The 27,757-nt window shown below is 32.4% G+C and overlaps 1 protein-coding gene across 2 annotated transcripts in view; it reads left to right on the top strand.

Moving 5' to 3' along the window:
- The window catches only part of LOC118192424 (dual oxidase maturation factor 1-like), a 293,294-nt gene that overhangs the window by 61,403 nt on the left and 204,134 nt on the right, over positions 1–27,757 (top strand). The window contains exon 1 of one of the 2 annotated variants that reach the window (XM_085818776.1): positions 24,444–24,706. The exons of the other annotated variant lie outside the window; for it this stretch is intronic. The gene's annotated coding sequence lies outside the window, so the exon portion shown is untranslated. Of the gene's footprint in view, positions 1–24,443; positions 24,707–27,757 lie in introns of those variants that run through there. 2 annotated transcript variants of the gene reach the window in all.

The following is a 27,757-nucleotide window of genomic DNA, read 5'->3' as shown; positions in this document are numbered from 1 at the left end:
CCTTTTTTTAATTCAGAAGTAAACGCACGGTTTCTTTTTGAGATTTTGGAAATTATATTAATTTAATGTACAGTACAAAATAATCTCAAATGCCGATGCCCAATTTGAACTCAGCTACGAAGGGACTTGTGCAACAATGATATGGTCAGTGTAATTTCCAGTGTTGTCAACTCTAACAATTGAAACAAGCACTCTAAACATGAAATAAAATATCTGGATCTTGTAAGCTACATGATATTATACATTCTGTAAAACGATATCTGAAGACTGAAGAAATAAAACATCTAAATTCATTAGGTCTCATGTTTCAATTGCAATTTGGGGAAAAACATTTGGACAGCATTAAAAGTGCTTAGGCACAAAATATTTAGATTGGAAACAGTAAGCGTAACAGAGGGAATCTTTTAATTGCCAAATAGCTGTCTAACCCGAGACTGTCCTATTTTAACTATTCGTATATTTGACACTTTTAACATTTTACAAATTATCCGGGACAAAACTGGTCAGAACGCAGGGACTGTCTCATTAAATCGCGACAGTCCCGGTCAAAGCAGGACATTTCGTAAGCCTATATTTCAGTGATATTTTGATTACCAGTATCACTTCGTAGGGACTCTGAGTGTAACACTTTCTTATTCCTATCTTGCTTATGCGATCGCGTTTGCTCGAAAGACATAGTGTAGCAGACTAGTTCAACTAGCCATATAAGAAGTAATAATCCAGTCTTTTCCATTAATATCATCTCGTGGGGAACCCGAGTGCTACAATGTTTCAAAATGCCATCTAGCGAAATCTATCGGAATTTTTGGGTAATCAAATCGCTGCACTTTCTGTAAAATTCTCGTCACTTATTATCGGATTATTTCGATAAGTCTTTCACAGATAATCTAATATGAAAAAAATCCCGGATCTTTCCAATTTTCCAAACTAGAAATAAAATTGAGGCTCCTTCCCACTTCCCTTCAAATCTCTTTTTTTACTATTGCACGTATGAAATCTAAATTATACTATTTCCATTTATTTATTTTAATTTGCGCTTTTACATTACTGTATCAAATAGTAAATAAGCACTTAATTTTGAGATAACCTGTAGTATTGGATGCAAGCTGAGACTTTAGTTTAAGAAGAGATCGTCGAATTGATCTTATAGTCATCAAATATTTATTATTGAAATGGTTTGAAGCTGCGTTTTGTAAATAAGAGATTTATTTTGACTATAATCTAAAACATTTTCTGTCATGCTGGATTACAGGGCACGCTATCTTATTATTTTTCGAGATAATTTGAAATATACTTTTATTAACTCTTTGTATTTATTAATCGTAGAAATAGGATGTGTTATAGCAGGTGGCCCAATGTAAACCAAAGCCAGAGCAAGTGAAGTCTTATATATCCGGTTCGGTTTTTGTTGGGCCACCCGATATAATACCGCTTTAAAGTTCCTTCACTGGCTTTGGGTTCGGTTTTCCCTTGATACATCTTGTATTTAACTATAGCCAGCTAATTTTTATTATTGACGAACATTTGACTGCCCAAACACGAAGATTTGGTGGTTTGGAAATCCATATTTTTTTAATAAGTACTAATGCGAAATATAAACATTAAAATTATAAAGCGTCATACCTGAAAATCTTATCCATCGATTATAAATTGTAAATGAATGATATATGAGATATATATATATATATTATAAAATTTTTCTTCAATCTGTTTATTACTTTCATTGATCACCAGCGATCAATAAAAATACAGGGCATTATATACAAAACTAGCTATTACATTTGATTTAATAGAAAACGAGTTAACTTCAGACAACATTTTATATCTTTTGTCAGTTTGGGAAGTCCTAGAAAATTTCCAAAAATGCATCTTTGCCAGAATAAGACAGGAAATTTGTTTTTGATACATTAAGTTAATTTAAAAATTTCATAGTATCTCTAAAGTGCAGGAGAGAAGTGTCATATTTTTTCATCTTACGTTATACACAAAGTTGGAAACTATAGCTACTACAAAAAGAATTAAAATTAAATCATAGATTTCTGAAGTTTTGTCTTTATAAGTAAATTCTTTATTATTGAGCATTTAGCGTCTATATTAACAAAAAAGTATGGCATATTACTAAATTGAGTGGGCTTTTCAATGGCCTGTTGTGCAAGATTGTTAAAGCCTAGAAGATCGCTCTTAGCTCGGTTCTTGGTAAGTGTATGAGGCTGTCGTGGTTTTTACAGTCTGGAAAGAGAATACACGTGGGCTGTCTTAGAAAGTCCTTGATGAGATCGTTCTTTGAGGAATAAATCTCAATTGCGTTGCCATGATAAATGACCTTAATCTGACCCAAAACGAAACAAAAAAGCATTTGTGCGATGATTGTATATTTATTCTTTCATGAGCAATTTTATTTGCTTTAAGCCTTTTAATAAAGAATTAATTACTAAAATAAAATGACTTGCACTGAACTACATTGCATCATTTTGATAATTCTACTCTGTACCTGCTATATCTACTGCACCGATCATATACATGTGGCAGATAAATTGAATCAAAGATCTACAGTATTTCCAACATCCGTTTCTTTATTTTGGTAATCTTCTAATTTATGTTATATGCTGCAGCAAACTATTCTCATGTGCTTTGTAAGCACTTTTAGGATATTATCTTTAATACGATGTGAGTGAATATTTCGTTCGAAGTCATTTCACGCAAGGAAAATCTTCGTTCAACATTCGACATTCTTCAGTTTTTGAATAACACGTAATTTTTACTCCTTGTTCTAATACAATTAAAGCCTACCTAAAGTTTAATGCATTGCATTTAATATCTGAAAGATGATATTTTGATTAGACCGTTTCCAAAAGAATGGTGAGAACTTTTTAATATCATTTAAATCAATATTCGAAAGGTGATATTTTTTTTTTTTTTTTCATTTGATGCGTAGGTGCAAAAATGCTTTCAAAACCAAAAGAAGAATAAGAGTTATTTTATGAAAATAAGGTTTGGGTATCATAAAATTCCTTTCGTAGCAATTGGTTTCATTCATTTGCTTAGTTTATTGTTTTGTTTCAAGCAATGTAAGAGCATAAACTTCCTCATTTTTCTGAAACGAAAGCTGTCCAAATGATCTTAAATAAAACTCTTGCATGTCTATTTTAAACTGTAAATCGCTATACATATTCGGATTATGCAGTCAAAAACTATTGACCGATAATCAGCTAATGGCTATCAAATATGAACCGGTTGGGAATCAGAAAAGAAAATCTGATGTTCGCGCAAACATGATCTTTGACATGCATAAAAAGATCGTCACGTTTTATGTAATCCGATTTTCCTCGAAGATACTTACTTCGTTATTAAGCGTTTATAAATTAAAAAAATATTGTTTTACCACTAATTGATATTGTAGTTGATGTAAATTTTTCATGGGAGAAAGTAGTTCAATCTCATTAATTACTCAAGTGGCATCTGTGATATTTCATTACAGTAAATTTTGAAAAGAGAGAATCCGGCAGAACGGCTGGCTGCAGGTGCAATTTCATGATGGTTTTCTTCAAGAGTAATATAAATGCGAGCGACTTTAGTTTTCCATAGAAAATCCTTCACAAATAAGCCCAACGTTTCTTTAGAAAGGCCTAATGCGATTTACTTTAATTAGTTAACCAGCCAATAAGCCGAAAAAATAATATATTGCTTTATGAAGCTATATTTTTGCATCAAACTAATATGATCAAAATATCGATCTTCCGTTTGTTATGTATTAACTGTTATTATTTTCAAGCTTTAAGTTTTGCTTACTTAATTCAGTTTTATTCCGTAATTAAAGTTTTAATTTTTGCTTTAGTTGTTTAAAGTTGATTGTAAGTTTAAACTGTAACTTTAATTTTAGGTTTGGTTGCTTTAAAAGTTTTCTTATGTTGAAGTTGTTTAATTTTAATTTGAGTTTAGGGACTTAAGTTTACTTGGTTCTTGTACTTTTTGTTTTTGACCCTTAAGGTTGTTTAACTTTTAACTTTAATTTTTTTAAAGCCTTGTTGCTGCACTGTTGGTGTGTTAATTTGAAATTTTTTTTGAGGTAACTTAGTTTTTACCCCTCTTTCTATTAAAGTTTATCGAATTCATATTTTCTGACTGCTGGCAAGGTAAATGAATTGTATTTGAAACTCAATCTGAATAATGAGTGTGTATACTTAATTTCTGCTGAAGAAACAATTTATTATTGTGCTTGACATTTTAATGAATTTAATTGTTATGCAATAGTTTAATTTTTATTGTCCTAAATTCGTTTATTGGGATGAAAATCTATTCACTGGTTCTGAAAAATTTTCACATACAAAGTGTCGGCTGATAACTTGTTTCTCAGAATTCCTTATCTGGGGATTACTGCACCCCGAAATTCTTTCGCCAAGCGTTTTAACACATGTTCTGATGACTGCACCATCTGGAGTTTTTACTTAAACAGGACCCCGTTTGCTGTGATATCTCTAGCGGCGAAATGTTCTACGAAGAGTTTGTTTATGAGGGGGAAAAGTCGTTGGATAGGAAGCTCGCAATGTTGGAGCTGCACCTCGAGACGAGGGTAGTTTCCCGCCCCCTTTTCCATCACCAGAGACGGAGAAAAAAAATTTCATATAGACGTTCGAAGAAAAAATAACGATGACACTTTTACGGTCCAGCGTGGAGGCCAGCAGTTTCGGAGTCTAGGATGTGAAGAACGTTTAAATAACCTGCACCGAAGAAAGGCGTATTGAATCTATAATTCTGGCCCAATTCCTGAATTAAGAATGGCCTGTGGATTGAGGAAGCCTGGGTCCTGCCGGCTGGAAGCGGCAGAAAGGAGGGAAGCCTGGCCTCCGAAGCATTTGCTTTCTACTAATTTTTTTTATCACTTGCTTTCTTTTCTTCTTACAGATGATTTTTCTGACTAATAGTAATTATTTCCTGCAAGGAGATTGATCTCCTGTCATTGTTTTCACCTGTATCAAGTAATCGAGATTGTGCATGATGGGTCCTATCCGCGAACTGTGAAATTTTATATATGTTAAAGAATGTATGTTTTTTTTACAAGTTATTCTCCCCGTGGTTTCTTCAGATATTTAGATGACCAGTCACCACCAATTTGAAATGTAACTTGTATTCTCAATCGTATCACTATGAATAAACGTTAGTTGATTTTACTTACCTTGTATTGTAACCAATTTTAATTAATCATTTTACACTGGACCAATATTCTTTATTTAATGGGTTTACACTGCAATTTTTACACATCGCAATCTTATACATTGACTTGTTTCTTGAATGTGATTTACCATGTATTGATGTCATATAGCACTTATACTCTGAGAATATTACTGATGTGGAGAATTTTCACGCCTTTACCAAATACATGCATTAACATGAATTTTCTATTACACAGTGATGATATTTAGTAGTAATTATTGCATATGACTATATGTTTATAATGTTCTATAAATAATAACTTGAGACATTAATATCATTAAAACTAATTTTGCATTATTAGCCAAAAGGAGCATTAGCGAAGAAGGGATATTAGTCTCGGAACGGCATTTTGAGTTGAGTCACTCTAAAAATCTGAATCACTTTTCAGAATATTGCCGCCAAATGGTACCGCCTTGTAAAGTGAGAGAAAATTAAAAAAAAAAAAAAAGAAATTAAATGATAAAGAATCTGCATGAATGTATGCATCATGTTCTCGCATTGTAAGAACACGACAGTACCAAGAGCCATCAAATTTTGAATTACATAATCCTCTACCGGAACATGGGCAACTGGAAACCCGAATTTTGAATTTTGGATTTGTTTTATTATCTATATCATATTTTGTAAATCTTTAACGAATTTTTTATTAACAAATTCAACGATTTCGAAGCGACCAATGGAAACACTGCACGGAAAAAAGAACATTATTTATCTCCAGTCCGCGAGACTGTCTATCGGAATTTTAAAGATATGCTGTTTTTAAATATTTTGTGATAGTGTTGTTGAATTGAATTTTATATGGTTTAAGTGTGAAGAACACTTAAACCATATAACGACCTTCGTTCCGGTCTGCCAAAGAATCCTCACCTCATATGATATTTAGCAAAATAAAGGTAACGCACAAAAAGTTAAAAAAATGTCCTTTTGAGCGTGACATGAAATCTGAAATCTTTGAGTTCGCCCCTTTTTTTCATTTTTCCACTTTTTTTTGTACGTGTTTTCAAACAGAGTATTTTTTTATTTATTACCTAATTCTGCAAACGATTTCATGTTTCTTTAAAAGTGTAGCAATGAAGTTACGAGATATTAAAGTTTAACTGTGAGATTCCGGTTAGACGTATTAAAAAATAACAGCAGGATGGATGCTTATACGCGTTTAGAAGTTTTTCTTAGATCTTAATTTACTTTGTTTGCTTGATTTAATATGATTGATTGTAATGGTTTATTTGAAAAATGCTATATAAAAGCAGACAAAGTATTACTGCTTTCTAAATTAACTTATATGTTCTGCTAAGTTTGATCACTTTCATATTATCCGTTCATATTGCATACTAGCTAATTCATAGCGCTGGTGAAAAATGATGACTACAAACTCAACTCATGATTACAACTCATCTAAGCATAATTACAATTAACAGATTAGTGTATGATGTACGACTTTTGAACAACCGTAAAACTAATATCATACAACATTCAATATTTAAATTATGTTGAGAAACTGTTAAAATTTTGGCAAATTACAACCACCTGAGCGCGTAACAGTTGCTGTATCATTTGATTCACTTTTTAAAACCTGGATGAAAAGAAAATACATAAACATGGAACTTTATTTTTATGTGTGTACATTTTAAAACTGCATTAATTTTTGGATAAAAATTCAAAATAAAAGTGTTTTTTGACGAGTATAGGAACTTCCGATTTCTCGAAATGTTTTGTGCTTCGTTTGTAAGGTATTTCTCCCGCCTTCCTAGTATGCCTTCGTGGTGTGGTGGTCTGCACGCTGGGTGCGTATTTCAGAGATCCGCGGTTCGATTCCCGGCGAAGGCTTTGCTCATTTTTTATCTCTCCTGCTTCCAAAAATTACCTAAGATCTCTACACGTTAAGTTTCGGCGAACTGAATTTCGACTGTATATATTACTTTATCTGAAAAGTTAAAATGGAAGAGAAAAGCTAATTATGTAACTGTAATGAACAATCCAGAATCTATAAAACTGGGATCTGATAAAGCTAAACATCTTAACAAGAAGAGCCTCCCAGATGGTATAGTTGTTAGACGAACCTACTACGGTACCGAAGGGTCCGGGTTCAAATTCCGGAGAAGGTATGGATGTTTGTAAATGTATAATGTCTTTGCGGTATAGGAGCATTCTAAATATATGACAAGCCGAAAGTTTTCTCTTGAGGTCTGAAGGTAGGGGAGAGTGGTGGCAGACTCTCGGACCATCCCCGTGTCCCTGAAATCTGTCCCTGAAAATTTTGGTAGAAGTTGAAGTCCAACCTTCTAGAGTCTCTGGCAATCATTCTTCCATGAAATACATGGACAAGAAAGACAACAACAACAATAACAACTTTACAAGAAAGAAGCCAACCAGCAACGATTAATGGCCTCTTTTGTCCGCTTTTGCAAGAAAATAAGCAGGGTTTAAAAAAAAGTATAGGTCGATTTTGGTCTCTCCTAAAATTTGCTAGGTTTTTGATCCTGTTAGTCCTCTTTGTAATCAGATGCTACCTGAAGTTTTATTTTTTTCTCTTGACGAGTTTTTGGTGTTTACTAGAGTTACATTAATAAAATGCTAAAATGTTTTCAAATTTTCGAATAAAATCCTTTTAGTAAAGGTAAAAGAGAAGCACACACATATTTCAGATATCAAAATTATAGTTCTGTATAAAAACATCAAGAGATGCAGGTTTTTTTAAAGACAATAAATTTAAAAGAATTGTTCCTGCTCCTTTAACCAAGTGTGGCAAGGCGCACGATGCTATCTACCAAAAAATGTAAATACTTTCGAGATATACGAGATATAGAGAGATTTCAAGGGATGTAATAGGTTCATAGAAGATTTCAAAAGTTGTTGACTGGTTCATAGAAAAGTTTCGATATATATATATATATATATATTCAAGAGATATGTTTCTAGGGACGTATTTCAAGCGTTCATAAACAGAACTCGTTTAATCTATAGTATTAAGAGTCCATAAGTAAAATTCTTTTAATTCGTTGGAATAATTTAATAACTGTTCAAAATTTTCCTCTTTTAATAATGGTTAAATACTTTAGGATCTTTCAGTAATTAATTTTTTAATGTTAATAATCTGAGTATAAGATTTCCCTACCTTTTAAGTTTAACATAAAACAAATTTTACATGTTAGTAACATACAAGTATACCCTTACGTGAGAAATTATCAGCAATATTTATAGGATATTCAATTTAACTTTACGATATCAAAATCTATTACTGCAACTAAAGCTTCAGTTCATTGTAAAACTATTAATTGTCTTAAATAATGCATAGAACGGAAGAGCGTGAATAATGGCTCACTTCTGTGTAATGAACGGAACGGGGCAGACCAGTTTATCCACCAGAGTCAGAGGTCAACGCTTTTTGCGGTCGCTTCCTTCTCTGAAAAAAAAAAAAATCATCGCCTACGCGCCAATATTTGGCGCCCATTTTGCCAGTCAGTGGATTCATTGACTATTAATAGAAGAGTTATTTTATCGCGGAAAAAATTGGAATTTAAATTCGAGGGTGGGAAAAAGTTTAAATCGTGAAAATTTTTAAAAACGTAATGGCCAAGAATTTATTACAAAAATAATTTCCCTATCAAGAATTTACACTAAATATTTTTTCTAAGAAAACAGATTTGCCTTAGTGAAAGCAGTACTATAAACAGCTAATACCTAAATAAATTAGCACTGCACTGGCGTATTATTTTAATTGGCATTTTTAGTAATCAGCTAAATTCTGAAAAAGCGCCGTTACGAGAATTGTTACAAGAGAATGTTGAAAACGCAGTTACAAGAGAGTAAAATTTTCATTTCTGTTGATGGCATTTCGATGCATTGTATTGTTTCGTACATAGATTTTTTTTTCTTTACTGTATGGTCTGTTGTCTTTCAAAATGTTTTTAAATTCAAAAACTAATTAAAATTTTATAATATTAAAATGATGTTTTCAGAAGTCCTTGAGCATTTATTACGCTTCTAAGTTACCTTAGACAACTATTGAAAACCATATATCACTGACTTGAGTATTCGTAACTCGAAACGCTGTTCGAGGCAATTTCTGTTTAGATAATTTGTTCTCAAATCGAACAGTTCGTGCGATGACGTATTCGTGTACCGAGGTTCTACTATATACTAATTTGAATTTCTCAAACGTAACTGGGTTTGCATACAATATAAGACAGCAATGTCTTCCATGTTGTAAAATGGTGTCTAAAGTGAGGCTGATAAAATATCAACTCTAACAAACATACATGTAGTACAGCGAGTCATTATACTGTTGATGAACAGTTGATGAACACTGTGGTAGCAGCCCCATCTACTCCTGCATCATAGCAGCTCATAGCTCCTGGATGTTTTTTCTAAAAAAGATTGCGTATTACAAATATTATCCCTAGCACATTCCGAACATGTTCAATTCGGTTCAGATCCGAAGACCTGGCTACTTAATTTTAAGACCTGGCTGAAGGTATTTGTCAGATGGATTCTGCTTAATCCATCTGCCAAATACCTTTTGTTCGAAGATAGTCCACTATTTAAGCCCTATGTGGACAAGTGGTTTTGTCCATAAGAAGGGATTAAGAGCACTTGCGTTGCTTAAAAGTCGCAAATGAGGGTTTAAGATCTCTTTCTTCTTTGTATCTTTGACCAGTTAGTGAGCCTGACCATCCAGTTAACTGAGTGATGGATGGTCTTATAAGTCATTTGCTGTGCTGTCCTATAGATCACTTCCTGATACTTGTCAAACCATTATATATCCACCTAATGGTTTTTTTATATTAGTAGATAAAGTCAGGTTTCAGACGACAGCATATTGAGAATCAATTTTGAGCTGAATTTACACTATTCGTTGAAGAGAATTTGACTACACTAAAGTTGGGTCCAAAGATGAGGCTTTGTGCGTCACGCCAGATGGTCTTTCTCATGTAAAAAAGGGGAATACCGTTTCTTATAAGCTTAAACACAAGCTCTTAAACTAAGGCCCTAGTGCAGCAGAGATTTCTCTAGAGTGCTTTGTGCCTACAGCTGCCCATTGGAACCTGGCTAAAAGGGCGAAACGCAGATCTTTACCAGGTTTTGTGCCCCCTGGGCGAATGTAGATTCAGTCATTTGAAGCTGGTTTCAGAAATTTAAAAAAAAACTAAGCCTTAAACAATGACAAACTGAAAAAGACACAATGAGCTGTTTTGGAATATGAAATAAAGATCGCCTTCGTTTTCCGGTCTGCCACAGAATCCTCACCTCATCTTATCATATAATATTGGTGGTTATTTATTCTACACACGGCTTAGGAAATTAAGTAAAAGTTTACAACAAATGGTATGATTATCACCGATGCTTACGAAGGAAGTAAAAGTAAACAACTACATTTTACATATTACTCTATTGAAGTAATGCAACTGCATATTTGATACCAGCGCTTGGGAATTATGATTTGCCCACATACATTCAATTTTTGCTCTAGTATTTCAGAAATTCGGAAAAATGTATACATTTTCGTAATTTTAAATATTAGTGTACATTTTTTAAAGTATCAATTAATAATTAATTAATTCTCGAAATAATTTACAAATAACAAATTTGCTAATCTTCTGAATTTTGTGGAGTCACATTCATCGATTATACTTTTTCTAAGCCTTTGAAAATTAATAAAATTATTTTTGTTTTTAAGATACAAATTTTTCACTTAGATTATCTTGTAAGATAATTATATGTGTTATGTATAGTAAGAAACGCATTCTCCTGCTCTTTAACGAGTTTTAATTTAATTAGAATATACGCAATTTTCAACGCATTTCTTCAGTTTAAATTATTTAATGATTAGATCAGCTGAGTGGGTGAATTTTTTGCAGATTTTCATTTATTCCGGTTGTGACCTATGCGTTTATTAGTATCATACTTGCTTAGTTTTTAAACGTTTTATCACTGGTGTGATAGGTATATATGAAAAGTCTTGCAGTAGAAGTACAATTGAATATGAACTGTGCCAGAGCCGTGCTTAAATATATCCTTTAAATACTTTTTATCTTTCTGATGTTAAAATTATTTTTGATTTATTATAGTTTTAAGCTTGCTGTCTCTCACATACTTTATCGCTTATGTCTCGTTTGCTCCACTCCTGGATGGCTATATCGTAGAATCATTATGTGACTTATAATCGTACCATTTCTAGAATAATTTTACTTTAAGAATTTAGAAATAATTTTTCGTAAGATCATTTTCCATTTCGAAAAAATGATACGATTAATCTTTGTTCCTTTTGAGTGAAGAAGGTATAAGTGCAAAAATTTCGATGATATTAGGATGATAAAACATTTGTAAATTTTCTTAATTTACAATACTTTTGTAAGTTGCGCTAAAAAGTAAAAAATAGCATTTTAGCTGTGATAACGTTCTTAGTCATAAGTGAATAAACATAAAATCTCGGGGTGTTATATAAATGGGATAATATGTATTATATCATGGAGCCTACATTTAATTTGAAGAAACAATAATAGCGATAGCATAGAAAGGGTATATACAAGAATGATTTCATTCACTTCATTTAAATATATTTTTGACAGTTTTGATTTAAATTAATATCACTCTTTAAATTTGAAGAAATGTTGCATTGTCAATCACAAATTTGTATGTGGGTAAAATTTTAAGAGCAGCATATCCGTAGAAATGAGTCGAACCCTTATTTCAAGATTTTTCTCAAATAAACAAGAAAACCAGTTTAAAATAAAGCCATCTGAAAGAAGTAGGAAAGAGAAACAGATTAAAACTAAGTAAGTTCGAATTCCTTTTGCATCATTTACGAAAAATTAGAAGTTTTAACAGTTATAACATTTATGTATGCATTATACGACATAAGGTAATTGTAATTTTAAAAACTAGGCAATGATCTTTGTTGTTAGTCGATTAATATTAAAAATAATTTAAATTAAATTAAAAATATTTTATACTTAAATTATATGCTTTTTTATTCGTTTCTTTCTGGTTTGTATTCTTTTTAAAAATTTTATCTCATTTGAGATAAAATTTTTAAAAAGAATAGCCCATAGAGGCATTATTTGTATTCCAGTCAATCAGCTGTTAGCTCTGACACTTCATTTCTACGGTTATTACAGATTGCCTGTTTTCATTTACAATGGCAATTATAGTGGTCCACGATAATGGCATTTTCAGGTTTGATAGTGATTTCAAATGCTTCTCTAATATTACTAACTATATAAGCAGTGTAAAAAATCGCACACAACCGATGTAATGCAAAATGGTGTCTGTCCATATGCAAAGGATGCTGAGAGACACTATTACGTATTACGTTGGGCTGTGAAAGCTCGCGTTTGAAGAGGTTCTTACATGAAAGATACATACTCAGAATTCTTTACAATTTATGCAGTTGTCATTCATTAATAACTTAAATCTTAAAATCTTTCATTACTCTTTCTAGTTTCCTACTATTGCCAAAATTCTATTAAATTTTTGCAGCGTCAATATTATGAGAACAGTTTTAAATGCGTAGTTCGTACTTTGTTCACTGAATTATGTTATTATTAGCCAAGAAGGGTTATTAGTCTCAAAATGGCATTTTGCGTCGAATCTCTAAAAGCGTTGATTTACTTTTCAAAAAGTTGCCACAAAATATTATCACCCTTCATTACACTTAAAAAAATTAAATAATGAGAATCCTCATGAATGATTATACACTTCTCGCACTGTGAAAAGCAACAGTACCTATAGCCATCAAAGTCTGAATAATATAATCCTCCATCCGAATATGTGCTCCTAGAAGCCCGAATTAAGAATTTCGAATTTATCATCTATTTAAAATTTTGTAAAACTTAAAAAAATTTTTGATTAAAAACTCAATGATTTCAAAGCGAGCACAGGCAATATGGTACGGAATAAAATATTTTTATTTCAAACGTACGAGTCTGCTATCGCAAATTATAAAGATATGCTATTTTTAAATATTTTAGTTCAAAAGAGTGTTAAGTTAAAGGCTCTCGAAACGTGTATGCATGTGTAAATGAAAATAAAAATGTACCTTGTAGAGACATTAGGCATATTTTTGGTAGCAGGAAAGATGAAAAATTAGCAAATGCCTTCGCATATTTAAAGAAGCAGATATTGAAAGAAGTTGAAATTACTATGTAAACTACTAATTTAAATTTTCACTAAAAAAAAAAAAAAAAAAATTCTTTTTGTTCAGGGATTTAAATTGAATATGTTTTTCTTGGAGATGGTATATGAAAACTTTTCTCATTATAATTAATTATGAATTATTAATTGCATTAATGTATATATTGATACAGTTTTGCGTGTGATCATATTGAAGTTTATAAAATAAAAAGAATTTTAATAACGAATCTACTGTTTGAATAATAAATGCGAAAATTTACGCGATTACACTTTCTGAGCGGTAAAGTCACTGAACACTGGTAGTTAGGTCAAGTTTCGAATCCCGGCGAACGGCCTGGCTGCATGGGTGTTTTCGTGATTTTCCGGTTGTGTATAGTGTATGCTGTATCTTCTGAATGCATACGTGAATAAAGCGGGCGCAGCCCGATCAAAACAAGTGAACACTGGTAGTTTGGTCTAACTTTCGAATACCGGCGAACAAGGGCTGGCTCCATGAGTATTTTCGTGATTTTCTGCATGTGTAACGTGTATGCAGTAGCTTATGCATGCATATGTTAATAAAGCGGGCGCAGCCCAGGTAAAATCGATGTACACTGGTAGTTTGGTCCAACTTTGGAATCCCGCTGAACGTGATGCTTCCATAGATTTTTTCATGATTTTACTCATGTGTATTGTGTATGCGGTTATCTCCTGTATGCATAAGCGAATAAAGCGGGCGCAGCCCGCCCAAAACCGCTGAACACTGGCAGTTCCATCCAATTTTCGAATCCAGACGAACAGGCCGGCACCATGGGTGTTCAAGTGATTTTACGTATGTGTAATGTGTATGCAATACCTTATGGATTCATTTATGAATAAGGCAGACGCAGCCCGCACAAAACCGTTGTACACTGGTGGTTTGGTCAAACTTTCGAATACCAGCGAATGGGCTGCCTGTATGAATTTTCCGGATGTGTAACGTTTATGAAGTATCTTGTGGATGCATACGTGAATAAAGCGGGTGGAGAAAACTGGTAGTTCGGACGAAATTTCGAATCCAATCGTACGGGCTGGGTCCATGAGTTTTTTCGTGATTTTCCGCATGATTATCGAGTAAGCAGTATCTTCTGAATGCATATGTGACCAAAGCGGGCGCAGCCCACGAAAAACCGCTGAACACTGGTAGTTCGGTCCAACTTTCGAATTCCGGCGAGCGGGCTGGCTGCATGAGTGTTTTCGCGATTTTCCACATGTGTATCGTGTATGCAGTGTCTTCAGGATGCATATGTGAATAAAGCGGGCGCAGCAAGCGCAAAACCGATGAACACTGGTATTTCGGTCCAACTTTCGATCCCGGGGAACGGGCTGGCTGAATGCGTGTTTACGTGATTTTCCGCATGTGTAAGGTGTATGCAGTACCGTATGGATGCATACGGGAATAAACCGGTTAAAATCGCCGGAAACTGGTAGTTCGGTCCAACTTTCGAATGTAGGCGAATTTGAACATGGGAATTCTTTTAAAAACGAACAATGATAAACGGGCTTCAGCCCGCTCAGCTGGCGGGCTTGCCCGCTAGTATTAAATAAAATCTGAAAGCTTTCATATTTCTTTCTGATTTCTCAGTAAGAATTCTTTAAGTATTATTTTTGTTTATCCCCTTTAATTAAAAATAACTGTCACCTGCTTCTGTAAGGAAACAGTTCCGTGATCAGGACTATTTAACTTCTTTTGAGCCTTAGCCGATTCTTGCTTGGGACGGAAGTGTAAAATTAGAATCTAATAAAACTATTGAAATAGTTCGCAATGGATGGAGATAACTAAGCACCACTTCAAATAATAAACATTTTAAGAAACATCTGAATATTTTTGTAATGAAACTCGAACATTTCTCCCTCTCTGTTCTAGATTAATTAGACGGAATTTTACACTTCCGTCCCAAGCAAGAATCGGCTAAGGCTCAAAAGAAGTTAAATAGTCCTGATTACGGAACTGTTTCCTGACAGAAGCAGGTGACAGTTATTTTTAATTAAAAGGGATATACAAAAACAATACTTAAAGAATTCTTACTGAGAAATCAGAAAAAAATATGAAAGCTTTCAGATTTTATTTAATACTCAAAAGGTTATAAGGTCAAAGGTTATAAGGTTATAACTCAAAGGTTATAAGGTTATTTCTCCCGCCTTCCTAGCGTGCCTTCGTGGTGTAGTGGTTCTGCACGCTGGGCCGGTATTCCAGAGGTCCGTTGTTTGATTCCTGGCGAAGGCATTTGCTAATTTTTCATCTTTCCTGTTACCAAAAATATACCTAATGTCTCTACAAGGTACATTTTCGTTTTCATTTACACATACATACACGCTTCGAGAGCCTTTAACTTAGCACTCTTTCGAACTAAAATATTTAAAAACAGCATATCTTTATAATTTGCGATAGCAGTCTCGCACGTTTAAGATAAAAATATTTTATTTTTATACCACCGCGTTATCGAAGCCACTATCTTTCTTAATTAATAAAAAATCTTCGTAAAAAAAAGACTTGATAAATAAACTTTGTAAATACTTCCACAATTTTTTTAAATCTAAAAATGTATACACATCAGTCTTATTATAATGTACTTTAAAATTAATAATTCATATAAAATTTGTCATTTATTCTGGATTACGTTTCCAAATTCGATTAAAATGTGGATTTTCGTTTCTTTCTTTCTTTTTTTTTTTTTTTTAATTCTTATTTTTGTAGTATTCTGATATTTTCCGTAAGATGGAAAAAGAAGAAGTATAGTCTGAAAAAAGAGAAGATACTGGGGTTTTTTCCATTGTCAAATTGCGTCATGTAGTAATTCATCACGTGCTGTTGCGCCAGATGTGCAATGTAGCACGTGATAATATGGCGATGTAAAAATTCTGCGCACGTCATGTAATAAACGGGTTTCTTACGAAAGTCTGAGTGTCAGACATAATAAATATCAGTTAGACCTGGTATGTAAAACATTTTGAGAATGTGTTTGCTCAGAATGTTAACCAGGTAGTCTTACTTTGTAAGTTGAACATCTATCGTCTAACTATTGTGATAAGTATCTCCTCAAAATATTTCAACAATCGAAATTCAGAGGTAATACGCATAATCTGTAGCAAAACTGTGAAGAATAAAACTGAAATGCAAATTGTATTCGTGGCAGAAAAAAGACTCATTCAAATAAACTACAACAATAGGTATGTTCTTCGCATGAAAAAGACAAATCCATACAAACATTTCCCATGCTGTAATCTAGGGATCTCCAACCCTATGCCCTCGGTAACCGTTGCGCACACCAACGGTTTTACGTATGCCGTTGCTGTGAAACCACGGTAAAACATTATTTAAGTTTTCAATAAAATGTCTGTAATTTTTTATACTTAATAATAACTTAGAACGGTTTAATAAGCATATTTGAAAAAAGCGTGTCTGATTTTTTGTAATTTTAAATAGGCTTAACAGACGTGCCGTTTCAGCTGGGATTGTTCCAATTTGAAGATCTTAGCTAATTTGTCATTTGAACCCGATTATTTGTTAAAAATTAAAAAATATCAGATATATTATTTTCAACAATCAATGTCGCAAAGTACAGATCTCGACTTAAAGATGAATGAATATCTTGATGACTGCTTACGAACAGGAGTCTCCTAATTATGAAGCAGAGTTTCCTAAACTGTGGATCGCGACTCCCATAGGAGTCACGGGATCTACAGCAGGGGCTCGCCAAAAATTTTAGCAGTTTGGACATTACCAAATATTTTTTAAAGATAAGGCAACGCAGATAAAGAAAAAACGAAAACGATTCGAAGCATTTTTTTTATAATATAAACGTTCATTTTACTTGCTTTGCACGTGACGCTGTCGTTTCGTCTGTTACTTATTTAAAATTTTCATATTGTTCTATGTCGTAAAATTAGAAATTAAAGTTAATGACCTAAAACTGCAATAGTATATTACAGTACAAGTGAAAAATTGACGGTTTCACTCACGCGTGTGTCGGATTTGCGCAATGCTTATGGGGTCCCACAAAATCTTCGTAAATATTATGGAGGTCCTGGGGTCGCGAAAACAATCTCAGTGATAAAAAGGGGTCGCGAGTGAAAAACGTTTAAGAAGCCCTGGCCTAATGAAATGCATAACCAAATATCACAAATTTTATTTATTTTACATAAAAATAGAATCAAGAACTTTTCTATTGAACTTTCTATTGTATTGTTTTGAATTTTTGGGTACATTATATGCACCTCGCACAAAAAAAGGGAAGGTCAGTTCGATATCTCCTGTTTCTCGGAACCGATTGACGACATTTAACTGCATTTTTCATTTATACAAAGCACAACTTAGGATATATTAGATTTATATATAGCCTTGTTCTAACTTAAGTATATTGACACGAAATCAGCTATTTCTGTAATGACATACCGATTTTTTTTCATATTTCCATTTTGCAACTCAAATTGTGGCAAAGTGCGAAGTTTTGTAAAAATCGCACGAGTAGTTTTTTAAAAATTTAGGTCTCAAAATTTTAGTTCTTTATTATTAATTGAATTTGGTGTATATTTATTAATATCTCTTTTTTATTAAACTTATTTCATTCCTTCTTTCACAATTCGAAATGTTGATTCAATCCAAATAAGATACTCTGTTATTTTCTGATTTGTTTTTAAATTTGTATTTTGCAGTAGTTTTTATAAATTTTTAGAAAACGTTTTTGAATAATAACCTATAAAACCTTTGCCACCACCTTAAAACAGATGCATTTCTAGGCAAACCTACAAAAATTTAGAATTTTTTATTCAAAATTTTCGAAAATGTACGTCAGTTTATATATTGCCGTGTTTTGAAAAATGGCATAGTTGTTATAAGCGATAATTACGACAAATATAGTTTGAGCATTTTGTTAAAACTATTTGAAAGAATGAACCTTTTATTCCGCTCATGCACAATGAAACGGAAAGGAAAATCGGTTACCATAAGTTAAGAATTTCGCCAAGTAAATTATTCTTGGCGTAAACTGGAAAAACCGTGCCAAGATAAATTTAAATTTAAACATAATTTCAGTCGTAGAATCGAAATAATGGAAAAAATAGGTATGTCATATTAAAAAACAATCCGATGTTAGATGTATGTTAGATCAATGATATATATAAATCTTATACATATCCGAAGTCTCACTTTCCAGATATGAAAAAAGAAGATAAATTTCGTCAATCGGTCTAGTAGAACGGGAGATATAGAACAGTCCCATTTTTTTGGGTACGAGGTGTACATTATTAACTATATACGCCTATAAAATTTAGCATGAAAAAATAACTGTGTCCACGACCCCACCGATAGTCTAGAATGTGTTTTAAGGTATAAAACGGCTGGGGATACCTGTTGTAACCTATTCATACAACACAACACTGATTTAGATAACTAAATTTACTTTTTATGGTGAAAATTAAATATGCATGGATAAGCTGACTTTATCGGCTATAGAATAGTAGTTTTTCATAATCAAAGTCAAAAAGTGGCATGAATACTAAAAGCTAACAAAGGAAGTATTGTAATCACGAAAAATTTCGGGTACCTTTTTTTAAAGGAAACATTAGCTGTAGTGTTGACTTTATTGTATAACTACAATGAGGGGATTACTGGATTAACTATTATTCAATTATTTGATGTTTTTTGGGCATCAAATTTCTAAAAAATTGGAAAAATTAGCACTGCTTTTGAAGCTTTGCAAAATTTAACATTGCTATTTCAAAAAGAAAAAAAAGTTGGGATTTCAAGAGAGCAGAAGAAAATAAGATTGAAGTTGAAGAATCTATCTAAAAGTTCAGTAAAACATATATTTAATTTTATATTCAGAACTTAATAGATTATGATAAATCTGAATTAAGTACTTAAAGTAATAAATGAAGCATTTTACAATCAGCCTTAAATAAACGTTACGCAGAGCAACTGTGCGAAAGTAGTATGTAATTAATTTCAAAATTTCCCAACCACACGGTTGTTGCATTTTATTGAATACTTGTTTTGGATTAAGCATTCAACAAGTAGAATTACTCTTCAGACATTCAGCTTCTAATTTTCTCGACATTTGATTTATAGTCCGATGGCCCGAATATTAATTTGATGGGTCCAACCCACCGGAATTTCCCGGCTATCTGGCCGCTTGATCAGTGGAGTTACCCAGTGTAAATTTACTCAGCTGCCGGTATGTCGTTTGGGGCATTGATCTGGTAGAGCAACTTTCTTTCTTCTTTTCTAAATCAAAAGTATTGCCGCTTTCGCTAGCCACTAGAGGCCGCTTTTGCTAGAACCAGAGGCGCTGCTGAAAAACGATTCAGAAAGTAAAAACGTGTTCTACTCGTTGGAGTCAGTATTCTTTCCCGCGTCAGCGAAAGCAGAGGAAGCGCTTGAGGCATGGTGGTAGGCCAAAAGAAGGAAAAGTATTTATTCTGTCATTGATGCAAATAACCTAAACTGAGGAAAATATGTTAAATGCTTTCAACAATCCTTAATACAGTTAAAGAATATTTGATTCTGAAATGAATTTATTCATCCGAAAATAAATTAAAAAGTGAAAGGATTTTCATGTCTAGCTATCATTTGCTAAGTGACTGTCATGCCGGAGGATCACCACAGCGCTTATAAAAATATGAACATATACATGTCATGAATCGAGAATAATTTTCCTTTTTAAACTTTAGAAAGAGAGGTGAGATCAAAATCATTTTTCCCAAAAGCTTTAATTTAACAACCGCTTGGCACAACGTATGTATCACATATTAATTCCTGTTTCAAACGTTAGAACTCAATATTATGAGTACGAAAATGAAATAAAGGGCTGTAATGATAAAACAACAGATGCTGATGTCACTATTCGTCATTTCCTTTTAACGTTAGAAGAATTTGTAATTTTTAATTAATTTCATTTCCTTCCTATAATCAATGCTGTTTTCTCAGAATGAAATTACAGAAATACGAACATACTTATGAATATATAAATTCAACAAATAAATATAAAACAGCTGAAAATAATAAGCGAATTTAATTTTGATAATACGAAATACTTTTTAAAATTTCATGATTATGACATTTATGCAAAACCGAAATTAAGAAAGATCATTTCGTACATACTCATTATATTTTTCGGCCGATGCAAATATCAGATCATATGAAAAGTATTTAAAATGTTAATCAAAAGTGGCAAACCAATTTATGGGTTAAGAAAATATAATTTACAGAACTTTGTGTTTCATTCCATCATCTAAATGTTAGATAAGCTGTAGAGAAATGAATCTTTGACCAATCCTAATATACTCGGCCAGTCATATGGGCATCGATCTCGATAACATCGAACCTCCTATTTCTCAGCCTTCAGCAGATAGTTAATATGAATGAAATTTTTTTATAACTAGTTTCCTTTTAATATCATGGGGAAAAAGTGGCGAATAAGATTTTTATTGTTGCTATATGAGAGTGAATACGTAAGTAACATCAGACTCTTAAAAGGAAATGATATGAACAATTTTCAAAGAATGCCGTTAAAAGTAAGTTACAATGTATAAAAGAATTTGAATCACATACCCATTTCAGATATTTACAATAGATTTAAAAATATACGCTGTAGGATGAAAATGACAAATATTTTTCTTATATAAAGAAATAGAAGAGAGAAGAAGTCGATTTGAAAAAAATTATTTTCGAGTTTCATAGGATGGAATCCAACACCTCTGATTTTATTGGTTTTAAAACTAGGTCACCAGCATGTTGAAGGAGAGAGTGTCAGCTTTTTTATTTGTGTTATATAACTATGAATACACCATTAGCATAAGACAAGTGTTGTATAACAGCTCTAAATGGAAACTCATGAAAGCAATTAAGTAATTACGCGTAAAGCAAACAAGGATGAGGAAAAGAAGAGTTTGATTAGAAAGGCGAATTTCTTAAAGCGATTTAAGGAATTATAAGAATAATTAAAGTAATACGCGTACATTAAGCAAAATTCTGATATTTTTTAAATCTCTCCTTGCAGTGTACGTTTATTATTTAACTGATATATAAATGAAACAAAATTTAAATAGAATTCTATAATTTTGGTGCATTAGTTGATTACATAAGTATAATGTTTTTCCAAATTTAGAATTATTTCATTACCAGGTTCAGAATCTATCATTGGCAAAGGTGCTTAATTCCTAAATGTTTAATACTTCTGGATCTTAACAGAAAATGCTTATAGAGCAGTTCATTTTTAAATATAAAAATTTAACACGGTTGAAGTTGCGTAAAAAAAATGGATTTCGCGAAATCTTTTTTGGACCCCGAAAATCTTTCAAATATTGTTTAGACCGTAAATAACCAAGTAGATCTGAAAAACGTTATTGCTCATTTTATTTCAGTAAAAGCAAGAAAAATAAATTTACGAAAAAGAGCTTGAATAGTAATGTAATACTTAATTATATTAATTGTAGTGTTATTTGTAATTATCGCAGAGTATTTCAGTTATTTCAGTGTCAAAAAGGCACATCTTAATGTTTTTATTTTAAAATTATAAAGTATTACATGTATTAATTTCCTAATACATAAATTTATAATTGAAAATTATTATAATAGTTAGGGTAGGATTTCGTATTAATTCGATCTTTATTGAATATAAGTGTATATATATGCAGTTAAATTAATTGTATATAGGGGCGTGCATTTACCTCTTTGCCTCAGATAAAAACATACATAGGCATGGCTCTGAGTAAAATTATCGGGTTTTAACGAAAGTTTCCCGCCACTTCAAATATCGTTTGCGCAAACACTTTGCATTGGCGTGTTTAATCATATTTTGTCAAACGAGTTTTGGCATTTGAAACAAGGAGATTTGCTTTAGAACATTGTGTCGTGAAATTTGTAAAAAAATATCGTTATCATTTAGTACAAGGTGTCTGAAATGGAACTATCACGCTACTAGATTAGAAGTATCATTTGCTTCCAGTTCTGTTGAAAAAAGTCAGCTACAGAATGTCACGAAATCATGTGTAAAGCTTTAGGTACTAATCTTGTATCATATGACACTGTGAAGGTTTGAAACCGAAAGTTAAAAAAAAAGAGGGGAGGGGCAATGTGACATTCAAGAAGTAGAGCGCTCTGGCCTGCTTATTGATGTTGATGAGACCTGCCTGCGAGAACTTGTGGAAGAAGATTAGTATGCAACCAATCGAGAGCTTGCTAAGGAGTTAGACGTTAGGGCCATCTCCATTAGTTGCGATATGCATCGTATAAACTTGACGTACAAGTTCAATCGCATAAAACATAATGTTCCATCAAGATAATGTAAAACTACATGTGTATGCATTCACGTGCTGAACTCTGTACGGAATCGGATGGGATCTTTTGCCACATCCACCATACAACCCCGACATTGCTCCTTCGGACTTCTACCTTTTTTTTTTACACCTGCAGCTACATCTTGCTGGTGCTATCATTCATTCTGCACAGAACGCCCGAAATGAGGTTAATCTGTTTTTGAACTCGCGGCCACCAAGTTTCTGGGCCGAAGGCTTTGAAACACTACCATATCGTTGGCAGGAAATCATAGATTTGGTTAGTCATTACTACCCGCACTAAAATATTGCTTTTATGTCTTTTTTCTAACTTTATTAAAAACTTTCGTTACAACCAGATATTTCCCTAGTGACCCTCTGTTAATAAATATATAATAGATATTTATAAAAGCATATTTTATTAAAATTTCTGATGAGATAAGCGTTATGGTTTCCGAAGAATCTTAAGTATTTGATTTCAATAACCTTAACCCTTTTTTAAAAAAAATGTTAAATATTCAAATTTAAAATTAAAAAAAAAAATGTTTTTGACAGATAATACTTCTAAATGAAGAAACACGCGCTAAAATAATTTCTGTTAGCATATGTAATCAAAGAGTTAAAAATAAAAACCAAATTAAATATTTCTGTAAATTCTATACATTTTTTCTGACATTGTGGAATTGCAAATAAAGTACTTTACAAGTATACTTATAGTAGGGAAATTAAATTATTGACAAAAGCGATAGCTTTTCTGAACAGTAAAACTGTGGAACAACATCGTGCAAGTTTGGTTTGGTTTTTTGTTTATGGCAAAGCACTCCACGTTTATCTGCCCTAAAGGAGGAATGCCTTCGTAAACGACTTTTTAAAGAAAACTTACTCGTATGCATGTTACACATGTGAAAACCACAAGAAAGCCTATTTGTTTGAAATCGAACTCAGGTCAAACTAACAGTGTTAAACGATTCGTCCCGCTCGGCCGCTGGTGGACCGAGAAAGTGTAAGGAAACAGTTATCTGGTTTATTAGGTTTGAATATCTAAATAATTTAAAAATAATGTGAGCATCTTTCAACCAAGCATATGATAATTAACAGTAAATTTATTATAAACTAAGTTAAAAGTATCAAGTTACATACATAATTGAATTAGTGATTACATAATTGAATAAATTAAATTAATTGAAACTAAAAGTACTAAACAGATAAAAAGGCGGAAGGAATTCTGGAAAAAGTCTAATTAGCCTGTGTTACATAGTAGTTATCTACACAAGCGTAAAACTCTTGTTTAGAAACGTAAAACATTATGCAAAAGAGAAAATTAGCTATATGTTTACTTTTAAATTTAGCGTCATGCAACTTTCTTTGAAGTTGCTTCATACAACCCACCTGCCTTAGAGCGATCACTGAGTGTGGCAGCATGCGAGATCAGCGGCTTGGAATGCTTTCCCTCCATCGACTTTTCCAGTTATGAAAGCATTTTCTCCACAAAAAACTTTCGCTCACCCCACTCATTGGGAAATACCCCTTTGCCACGCATGCGCGAGCACAGTGCCTCCACCTGAATGGCCACGCGACCACGTGCTGCCGAAACTTTCTCCCTTGCACAATGGCCTGCCTAACACAAACCGAATGCACAATGCTCAGTTTCAGCACTTGGGCATCAAGCAGCACGTGAGCCTGACTGCCAACGGCCACCCCTCACAGCACCGCCACCACAACAACAAACAGCGATCACGTGACGTCAGCAGCGAGATGCTGGCCCTTGACCCCAATCCCTTCTCTCGGTTCCTAACTTGTCGACAAATTTCGTAGGATCTGTGTGAAGGTCGAGTGAGCCAGGCAAGGAAGTATGTCAGAAACGAGGTTTTGCTCGTAATGTGTTTATAGTAAGGTATTTATCATCAGAACTTCACTTTCGCTAGCGGTCAGTCTGACTTGACTCGTCTGGGGGTTCGTTGGTCATCGCCGAATCATCCTCTCCGATTTCATATAGCAGTAGCAGTAGAAGACTAGAGCTTGAGCTAGAAGAGGGAAAGGATTTAAACGGATTTATCTCTAACCAAAGGTGCGCTTCATTCTTTGCTGCTATTAATTTTAAGCTGTTTTAAGATTTTTAGCTTTTAAAAAAAGTTATAATGACTGTAAATTGAAAAGAGTCTTAATTTAAATTACAGATTTCATTAATTTATGTGTAATATTAATTATAATATTCTTATGAATTTTAATCTCATGTTCTTATAAATTTTTAATTTCCTGCTTACGATTTTAAAATTTATTAATTTAATACTAAATGCAAGTCTTTTTTACATTTATTATTTTTAAACTGAGAATTTTAAATTTATTTTATTGCGAGAATCTTGTCGACTTCATTGACTTTAATTTAAAGTATTTATAAAATTTATGTTGCATTTAAATTTATTTTTTATTTAAAAACACTTAAAGAATAATCAATATATAATAGTTTGCCCATTCTTCTAATAAAAATTATTTTAAAAAAGATATCACAAATTTATTTTGGGGGTAGACTTATGAATACCTCTGAGACCATTTGTTTCGTCATTAAACAAAGCATTATTCTTATGAGATTATCAGTATTCATAACTCACACTTTGAAATTTTCTTTCTGTTTTCATATGCAGTGCTGTGTATATGGTCAATATGAATGTCAATTAAAAATTTTATTTCTTCTAAATAATTTAAATTTTGTTTTACTGAGATTTTAAGTTATTGTAATTGATGAAAAGAAATACATTCAGAAATATAAATAAAATATTAAAATTAGATCTAAAATGTATTATTCTTTAGCATCATACTTATTTTGAGTTGCTTTTGCTGCGGTAGATCTCTCTTAAATTCGTTGTATTAATATTGAAGCATTAGCCGGAAGGCGCCCTGGTATTTGCTTTCTCTGTATTAAACATCCATAAGAAAGGAAAAAACAACTTTACAAGATGGTCAAATTCTAAGTCGAAGCGCCACGCCTCATCTATACTATGTTGCACGACAGTTGACAGAAATTTCTTTACTAAAAATAACTCTCTATTAATGCCTAGTCCAATTTTAAAATTATGGCTATGGTATATTTCATCGAGTGATATTAAATACACTTTTATAAATTAATCGCTTGAATTTGCTTTTTCTTGTGTTTTTAACTCTTTAAATATCTTGTTAGTTGATAATTGTTTTTATGCCGGCCCATTATCATATCCAACCCACCCGAAAATCATTATCTAGGCTAAAAATAAAGTTTTTCATATTCACTGTCAAAAATCATCCTAATAATCTTTATAATGAAAATATTATTAAAAAATTAAATTCCCTCCTTCTCTAAATTTACCTAAATATTGATAACTGGGCAACAAATAAAATGAATGTTTATCGAAAGCATTTATTAGGGAAAAAGAACTATTACAACTTTTTCCATATATCTTTTCTAATTTTACAATAAGTTACTCGGGAAGAAAATTTTTAAAGAGGTTCTGCATTTTTAATAACATTTTGCAACAAGTGCTCTTAACAATTATATGATTAACATGATTAATAATAGAATCTCCTAATTCTATATATTAAGTGTGTTTGCTACCAAAATTTTTTAAATAGCCTGTCAGCATGCTATTGCTTGCATAAAAAATAATATATAATGATATTGCGAAGTTCTGTAGAAATATAGTTATTTTAATTTTCAAACTGATTTTGACAGTCTGAAAAATCCATATTGTTGGATATAATTAAATTTGACGAAAGTTATAGCACAATATTTTGTTTCAAAATGCAACTATTTTTACATAAAATTAGCAAAGCAACAACCTTGTATTTAGCATAGAATTAGTCAAAAACTCAATCGATTTCGAGGGTAAACTCTTCATCCCTCTTCATAAGGAGCAAAGATATCTGCAGCATCCACATCAACATTGTACATTTCTTTGCTCCTATTGAAGAAAGACTTGTATCTGTTTGTCATTGAAATTAATGGAGATCATGATTAAATCTACACTAAACTCAAGGTTGTTTCTTTGCTAATTTTATATTTTATTCTGGCGTACTTCTCTTCTGTTTTGACAATTTTTTTGTTTTCTAAAAAACATTAATAATGCCTTTTCATTACTTAATATGTAGCAAGATATTTTGTTTACACTTTCGATGACGGGCTGCTCAGAAGCCCGTCATCGTCATTTTCGTGGTTTTTCCCATGTGTAACGTGTATACGAGCCAGTTTCCCTTAAAAAGTCCTCCACGAAAGGCATTCCTCCTCTTAAGCAGATAGCCCTAGTGTGCTTTGCCATAATTAAATACACCACCACACCACCGCTGCTTATTTATTTCTTTATTAACAGTTTCTATCTTTTTCTTTTGAGAAGAAACGTATATAACGCCATCTGAACTCGCATTGTGAAATAGCAAACTGGTAGAGTTTTAAATCTATTTAATGTTATTAAAATAAAAAATATTCTAAACACCAGTAGTTGTCTGGCTATAATAACGCGTTAGGGAGAATTAAGGTACTGCTCATAAGTTAAATATCAAGCTAAAATTATTTTCGTAACTATCGCCAGACTACTACTGGTTTCTGTCTCTAAATTGCAAGATACAGAATCTTAAACGCTTAAATTCCCTGATCTATAAGATGTAGAATATTATGCTTTTAAATTCTCTAAATAGTAAGATATAGAATCTTATGCTTTTAAATTCTCTAAATAGTAAGATGTAGAACCTTATGCTTTTAAATAAGACGTACTTCGTATATCCATATTCTCTAAATAGTAAGATGTAGCATCGTATGCTTTTTAAATTATTTAAACAGTAAGATGTAAAATCTTATACTCTTAAATTCCTTAAACTGTAATATGCAGAATCTTATACTCTTAAATTCCTTAAAATGTAAGCTGTAGAATCTTATGCTTTCAAATTCTCTAAATAGTAAGATGTAGAATCTTGTGCTTTTAAATTCTCTAAATAGTAAGATGCAGAATTTTATACTCTGAAATTATCTAAATTAAGATGTAGAATCTTATGTTCTTAAATTCAGATATTAACATAAGGATTTTTCATAAACTGCTACATTTAATCTACTGTCTTCTATATATTGTATTTGTTTCTATTCCCCTATCAGTGACAC

This window comes from Stegodyphus dumicola, chromosome 6 (genome assembly GCF_044657685.1).
Source record: "Stegodyphus dumicola isolate Sdum_Otavi_A_Nest chromosome 6, ASM4465768v1".
In the NCBI taxonomy this organism is placed as follows: domain Eukaryota; kingdom Metazoa; phylum Arthropoda; class Arachnida; order Araneae; family Eresidae; genus Stegodyphus; species Stegodyphus dumicola.
This window is presented reverse-complemented; position numbering and strand designations above follow the sequence as displayed.